Here is a 7767-nt window from a genome sequence, read left to right on the forward strand (position 1 = left end):
CAAGATCTTTCAATTTTTCGGGCAAGTTCTTTTGAATAATTGCACTAGATTCCTTGGTAAGGACCACTGTTTCATCTTCTTTTCAATTCCTCTTCTTTGCCATTAACTCTTTCATAAACTTGGCATAAAGATGCATTTTTTCCAAGACTTCAGCAAAATGAATATTGATTTGTAATTTTTTAAATACCTCCAAGAACTTAGAGAATTGCTTGTCCTTGGTCTCCTTTTGTAGCCTTTGAAGGAAAGGAATTCTGGGCTTGTATTCTTGCACTTTTGCCTTCTCTGTTGCTTTCTCTTTTGGAGCTTGAATTGGAGGTGCAGTGGCATGTTCTTCTTGATGGTTGGCTTCCTCCATGGCTTCCTCAGCTTGCTTGTCATTGCATGTGACTTCTTTACCCACCACTTTTTCACTTCTCAAATTAATGGCCATGCATTCTTTTTTTGAGTTTGGAATGGTATCACTAGGAAAAGTATTTATGGGTCTCTCAGCAGATTGCTTGGCAAGTTAGCCCACTTGTAATTCTAAGTTTCTGATAGAGATTTTTTGATTCTTGAAATTAGCTCTAGTTTCTTGCACAAAACTTGAGATTTGTTGGATAAATATGGATGTGTTTTGAGAGAGTTTCTCCAAGGCATTCTCAAGAGGGGAGGATTTTTGAGGATTTTGGGATGGTTGTGTGGTAGATGTTTATTGTTGGTAAAGAGTATTGAAGTTGTTAAAGTTGTTGTTTTTTTAGCCTTGATTTTTCCACCCAAAATTAGCGTGGTTCCTTCATCTAGGGTTGTAAGTTTTGGAAAATGGGTCATTCTGTAATGGCCTAAAGGAATTTCCTATGTAGTTCACTTGTTCAACAGAGACTTGGTCATGGTTAAGTAGCTCACAACCTTCACTTTGAAAGACTTCATTTTGATGGTTTCCTCCACTTATGTCACGGGTGATGCCTTGTATTCCCACTATTGAAAATTACATGTGTCCTAGTTGTTTAGTGAGAGCACTGATATGTTGGGACATAGCCTTATAATGTGCCAAAATAATGTCTAGTGTGTCCAATTCCATCACTCTTCTCTTCATTGTTCTTTCGAAAGAATACAAGTATTGATTGTTGGCCACTATCTCAATTAATTCCAAGGCTTCTTCAGATGTCTTCATGTGCATGGGTCCTTCAGCTAAGGACTCCATTAAATTCCTTGAAGCATGAGTAATTCCATCATAAAAGATTTGGAGTTATACGCCACTATAACATTTTGGGTCTATGGCCATAGTTTTTTTTGTCACGGTAGAAGGTATGGTCACGGTTTTTTACCGTGACGAAAAAAGCTATGTTATAGTTTTTTTAAAAAAGGGACCTATGGTCATAGTTTTTTAAAAAAGGGTGGCCTAAAAGGGACTATGATCACGATTTATGGGGGTGACCTAAAGGGGTCTATGGTCACGATTTTTTGGGGTAACCAAAAAGGGTCTATGATTACGGTTTTTTGGACTGACCTAAAGAGGTCTATGGTCACGGTTTTTCAAAAAAGGGTGACCTAAAAGGTCATGGTTTTGGGGGTGACCTAAATGGGTGGTCACGGTTTTAAGGGGTGACTTAGAGTGGCCTATGGTCACGGTTTTGGGGGATGACCATAGAGTACGATTTTTTAATTTTTTTAAACCCCTCCCCAAACAGCGTCGTTTCCTCCACTGAATTCCCCAATCCCCCCGTCCCCCCATCCTTCCACCCAAAAATCTCCATTCCATTACTCGTCATTTTTCACTGGAGAAAAGGGTGAAGATAACCCTTGGTGCCAAAATTCCCATTCCCTCTCTCCTAGCCACGCACCCTCCTCCCCATCACGCACGACGCCACCTCTATTCCTGCTCCAGCCCCTCTCGTCATTTGCAAGTCACCAGCTCCTTCCTCGTGGATATCAAAGCATCGACTGTCGCCAGTCCCTCTCTTCTGCTCATCAGTCGCCAGCCCACTGTCCCTCGTTGTCATCGTCTGTGGAGTTGTCCATCGTGGTTGTCTCTCAAAGTCCCAAACCCCTCACCATTTGTCTCATTGTTCTTAAAGCCTCAAACCAAACCCTAGATTTGCCAATCGCAATATCCACGGGACCTATTCTGCCACTATTCGCCTGTGGTCTGTCATCGTGGTCATCGCAAGGTTGTCATCGTGGTGGTCATCGCTAGGTTGCCATCATCCATCGCATTCAACTACTCTTCCTCATACTCTATTCACTTCCTTCACTTAGCAAAGATAATGGTTGCTCTGCTTAGTGCTTAAATTCGTTATTAGTTGATTAGTTTTGCTTTGTCACTGCTTGATGATAGAAGCTTTGCTTTGTCACAATTGATCATATCCTTCAATTATTGATTATTTAGGATGCTTATGTGGTTTCTTGTGATCAAACATTCGCATCAAGTATTGTAGCAGTTTAATTACATAACTTGGTTGAAAATTCATATTCTTAGCATTTTGTCTGTTTTGTTTTGCATTCAATAGTATCTTCAAAGTTACTAGTATTTAATAGCATTTTCTGGCTAAGATGGTTCCTAGAAGCTAAAGTTCGTGTCCATCCATATCTTCAAAGTTAAAATTAAAATCTGTGTTTTCTATTAATAATAGCAAGAAGAGAATATGACAAAAAAATTTGAGAATCTTAGGGATCTTAAACTTGCAATTACATGTGAAATATGACTCAAAGAAGGAACTTTAATCTGAATGTACAATTGAATACTTTAACTTGTATCTAAATTTCTATCTTTGTTGATACTTTCTTCCTTGAATATATACTTTTGACTGTTCATACAGTTAAGAAGAGAGTTACACAATTAGAATGATGTAGAAAGTGATAAAGAAAGTGTTCGTAATTTGAACACTGCCACAATTAACTATCTTAGATGCATATTATTTATCATATTTTCTTGTAGAGTTTACAAGACATGTTCTGTAGTTGATCTCAACTTGGAGATTCATGCTCCCAAAAAACTCAAATGAACCATGGTAAGAGATATCCGCCATGCTATGTTCATCATGGGAGGACAATCTGAAGAATTCAGCTTGGCATCCTTTCAAAATAACTGAGGTCAATGGCATTTTATAGGTATACAATATTTTCAATCATGTGTTAGATTATTGTGAAGAATGCTACCGAAGACAAGGTAATTATTTTGAGAAATTTTGGTAATTTTAGAAGATAATAGATGAAAATGATGAAAAGCTGAAGTTGCTAAGAGATAAGCATGGTGAAGTGGTATACAAGGCTGTCATAGATGCATTGATGGAAATAGAAGAATACAATTCCAGTGGAAGGTACACTGTGCCAGAAATTTGGAGCTGGAAGGAAGGAAGGAGTGCCACACTAAAAGAAATTATCCAATATATTATCAGGCAATTGAAGACTCACAAGTGCAAAAGGAAAGTCTGATCTTGTAAGTATTTTTAGACTTCATTCATCTAGTTGTGTTACAAATGAAATTCTTGCTTGTCCTTTATCCACTATATGTGTTACATTATGCTGTGCATAACATAACATGGACCCAACATAACATATATTTGCTGAGGTTTTGGTCTTATTGTCCAACATGTAACTAAGAGCATCCGAAGCTATAGATTTATGGAGGAAAAATGTATGAAGTGCCTAGAGGATCATAACAATCTTCATTTCTCGAATGTAGTAGTGTTGCATATCCTCTCGAGAGACCATTACTAGCACTAGCAGCATATACTTCAGCAAAATTGCTACATAAGTAGGTGTACAAAATACACGTAGAAAAAATATTTACACTCTTTTTTATCTACTATATACTATATATAATCTACTATATACTATGTACTTACCATACATAAAGAGAGTATAGGAGAAATCTAATATAAAACTTTCTTTTCTAAAATACTCTTTAACAATCATAAAAATAAAATATTTTATATATCATCTTAACACTATTACTATTATTATACATATTTGATTTATAAAAAGTCAGTTTAATATATGTGTGTGTGCACATGTGCGCATGTGTGAGCACCATGATATATATAGACATATAGTAGTTCACAACTTGGAGTAAAAATGGATTTGCTATAGAGTAGATAAGAAATTTTCGTACTATATACTATATGTCACGCGGACTTTAACATTACTTCAATAAACTTTAACAATATATAGTGGGGATGATCAAACAAGAAAGCATTTTTAGATTCCAGAACTTTTCTTGGACAAAAGGTCCATAAAACGTATATATGTATTTTTATTTTGTTTTATAAGTTGAAAGTAAGTACTGTTCAAATTAGTAGTTAAATTAATAGTGGCTGATTGCTATTCATGTTAATTTTACTATTGATTTATTGGCTATAAACAAATCTATATTATAATCTAGTTTGTTAGCAGAAGGTTGCTTGTTCTTGTTGTAAGTAGTATGTACTAGACTACTGTAGTAGTTAATTATGGAATTTTGATGTTGTCATATCTCCTTTAAATAATAAACTCACTAATATAGACCCAGGTGTTTTAATTTGTCTCCTCTTTATTTGATTCATGTTATATATTAATTAATGTTGGTTAATTGCGGGTACTGTATTATAAAGTATCCTCATTAATTTATGTGCATGATAATTACAAGTCCATTTTATGTAAGAGGCTAAGCTAAGGTGTAGACACAGAAGAATACTCTTTATATAGGCTCTGAACAAGTGAACAACTTCTATTACATGTATATGTATAGGTTTTGGCTAAGGTTTTCTTTTTATGTGGCTCAAAATTCTAGCAAATGCTCCTTGCTATTTAGTGTTTGAACTTGATTTCTCTATTCTAACATGTTTATTTCTTTTGCTAGCAAGAGGATATGATATAAAGAAATATTCTCCATAGCAATATGAGATGGGGTGGGTCTCATATATATATATATATATATATATATATATACTTTAGTTATCAATGTAATATTTTGATGTGTTCTGTACTTTTTGTAAACAAACTTTACCCGGTATTACATGTAATGGATAAATTACACTGTATTTTGATTTATGTTGTTTGGACTAAAAATATATCTAACTTATAATGTAAATTTTACGATCTAGATTTCTTGAATTTCTCATTTTTAGATTTATTCTGTGATTATCATAAATTCGGGATGCGATTATGCTTTAAATAAATAAATCTCATAAAATAGAATAGGCTAAAAATTGTGACCACAGATAAGGCTATGGTCATAGTTTTAAAGAAGGGTGACCATAGATAATTACCGTGACCATAGATAAGGCTATGGTCACAGTTTTAAAGGGAGTGACGATGGATGAGCTAAAACTGTGACCAAAGATAAAGTTATGGTCACGATTTTCACAAAAAGTGTAGACTAGGCTATGGTCACGGTTTTAAAGTAAGGTGACCATAGATACATATGGTCTCCCTAAAACTGTGACCATAGATTAGGCTATGGTCATGGTATAAAATAGGGGTGACCATAGAGTAAGCTATAGTCGCGGTTTTACAAAAGAGTTACCATAGATAAACTATGGTCACGCTAAAACTGTGACTATAAATTAGGCTATGGTCACGGTTGTAATAAAGAGGTGTAAGCTATGGTCATAGTTTTTATGCATGACCATAGAGTAGCCTATGGTCACGGTAAAAAAACGTGGCCTAAAGTGCCAGAATTTGATCACTACAACCGTAACCATAGAAACCGTGACTATAGATAAAAAAATTCATGGCCATATGTCTATGGCCACGCTAGAATAGGCTACAGTTAAAAAATCATGACTGGTGCACGAAATTGTGATCATCAATGGCGCCATCAACATGGTACGCACAATTGCAATCTCAACTCTCTATCACAACTTTGCACAACTAACCAGCAAGTGCACTGGGTCGTCTAAGTAATAAACCTTACGCGAGTAAGGGTCAATCCCACGGAGATTGTTTGTATGAAGCAAGCTATGGTCATCTTGTAAATCTCAGTCAGGCAGATTCAAATGGTTATGAATGATTTATGAATAAAGCATAAAATAAAGATAGAGATACTTATGTAATTCATTGGCGAGAATTTCAGATAAGCGTATGGAGATGCTTTGTCCCTTCCGTCTCTCTGCTTTCCTACTGTCTTCATCCAATCCTTCTTACTCCTTTCCATGGCAAGCTGTATGTTGGGCATCACCGTTGTCAATGGCTACAGTCCCGTTCTCTCAGTGAAAAAGTTCAACGCGCTCTGTCACAGCACGGCTATTCAGCTGTCGGTTCTTGATCATGTCGGAATAGAATCCAGTGATTCTTTTGCGTCTGTCACTAACGCCCCACAATCGCGAGTTTGAAGCTCGTCACAGTCATTCAATCCTTGAACCCTACTCAGAATACCACAGACAAGGTTTAGACCTTCCGGATTCTCTTGAATGCCGCCATCAATTCTAGCTTATACCACGAAGATTCCAATTAAGGGATCTAAGAGATATCCACTCAATCTAAGGTAGAACGGAGGTGGTTGTCAGGCACACGTTCATAGGTGAGAATGATGATGAGTGTCACAGATCATCATTCATCAAGTTGAGGAACAAGTGATATCTTAGAACAAGAATAAGCTGAATTGAATAGAAGAACAATAGTAATTGCATTAATACTCGAGGTACAGCAGAGCTCCACACCTTAATCTATGGTGTGTAGAAACTCCACCGTTGAAAATACATAAGAACAAGGTCTAGGCATGGCCGAGAGGCCAGCCCCCATGATCTAAGATAGGATAAGACTACTCAAAGATAGCTACCCAGATGTCTAATACAATAGCAAAAGGTCCTATTTGTAGAGAACTAGTAGCTTAGGGTTTACAAAGATGAGTAAATGACATAAAAATCCACTTCCGGGTCCACTTGGTGTGTGCTTGGGCTGAGCATTGAAGCATTTTTGTGTAGAGACTCTTCTTGGAGTTAAACGTCAGCTTTTGTGCCAGTTTGGGCGTTTAACTCCCATTCTTGTGCTAGTTTCGGCGTTTTACGCCAGAATTCTTGAGCTGACTTGAAATGCCTGTTTGGGCCATCAAATCTCAGGAAAAGTATGAACTATTATACATTGCTGGAAAGCTCAGAATGTCTACTTTCCAACGCAGTTAAGAGCGTGCCAATTGGGCTTCTGTAGCTCTAGAAAATTCACTTCGAGTGCAGAGAGGTCAGAATCCAACAGCATCTGCAGTCCTTTTCAGCCTCTGAATAAGATTTTTGCTCAGGTCCCTCAATTTCAGCCAGAAAATACTTGAAATCATAGAAAAACACACAAACTCATAGTAAAGTCCAGAAAAGTGAATTTTAACTAAAAACTAATAAAAATATAATAAAAACTAACTAAAACATACTAAAAACATACTAAAAACAATGCCAAAAGCGTATAAATTATCTGCTCATCACAACACCAAACTTAAATTGTTGCTTATCCCCAAGCAACTGAAGATCAAATTAGATAAAAAGAAGAGAATATGCAATGAATTCCAAAAACATCTATGAAGATCAGTATTAATTAGATGAGCGGGGCTTTTATCTTTTTGCCTCTGAACAGTTTTGGCATCTCACTTTATCCTTTGAAATTCAGAATGATGGGCTTCTATAGGAACTCAGAATCCAGATAGTGTTATTGATTCTCCTAGTTAAGTATGATGATTCTTGAACATAGCTACTTTATGAGTCTTGGCCGTGGCCCAAAGCACTCTGTCTTCCAGGGTTCTTAAGCACACTCTTTTTGCCTTGGATCACAACTTTATTATTTCTTTTTCTCTTTTTTTTTTGAATTCATTGCTTTTTCTTGCTT

General features: G+C 36.3%; 1 long non-coding RNA gene across 1 annotated transcript; it reads left to right on the plus strand.

Annotated features, from left to right (window-relative positions):
* The first annotated feature begins 1678 nt into the window (after nt 1–1678).
* Nucleotides 1679–3673, plus strand: LOC140183825 (uncharacterized). The gene is made up of 3 exons (XR_011880073.1): nt 1679–2173; nt 2915–3087; nt 3178–3673. It is a non-coding gene; the product is annotated as an uncharacterized lncRNA (long non-coding RNA).
* The last annotated feature ends 4094 nt before the right edge of the window (nt 3674–7767 follow it).

Source organism: Arachis hypogaea, chromosome 3 (assembly GCF_003086295.3).
Source record: "Arachis hypogaea cultivar Tifrunner chromosome 3, arahy.Tifrunner.gnm2.J5K5, whole genome shotgun sequence".
In the NCBI taxonomy this organism is placed as follows: domain Eukaryota; kingdom Viridiplantae; phylum Streptophyta; class Magnoliopsida; order Fabales; family Fabaceae; genus Arachis; species Arachis hypogaea.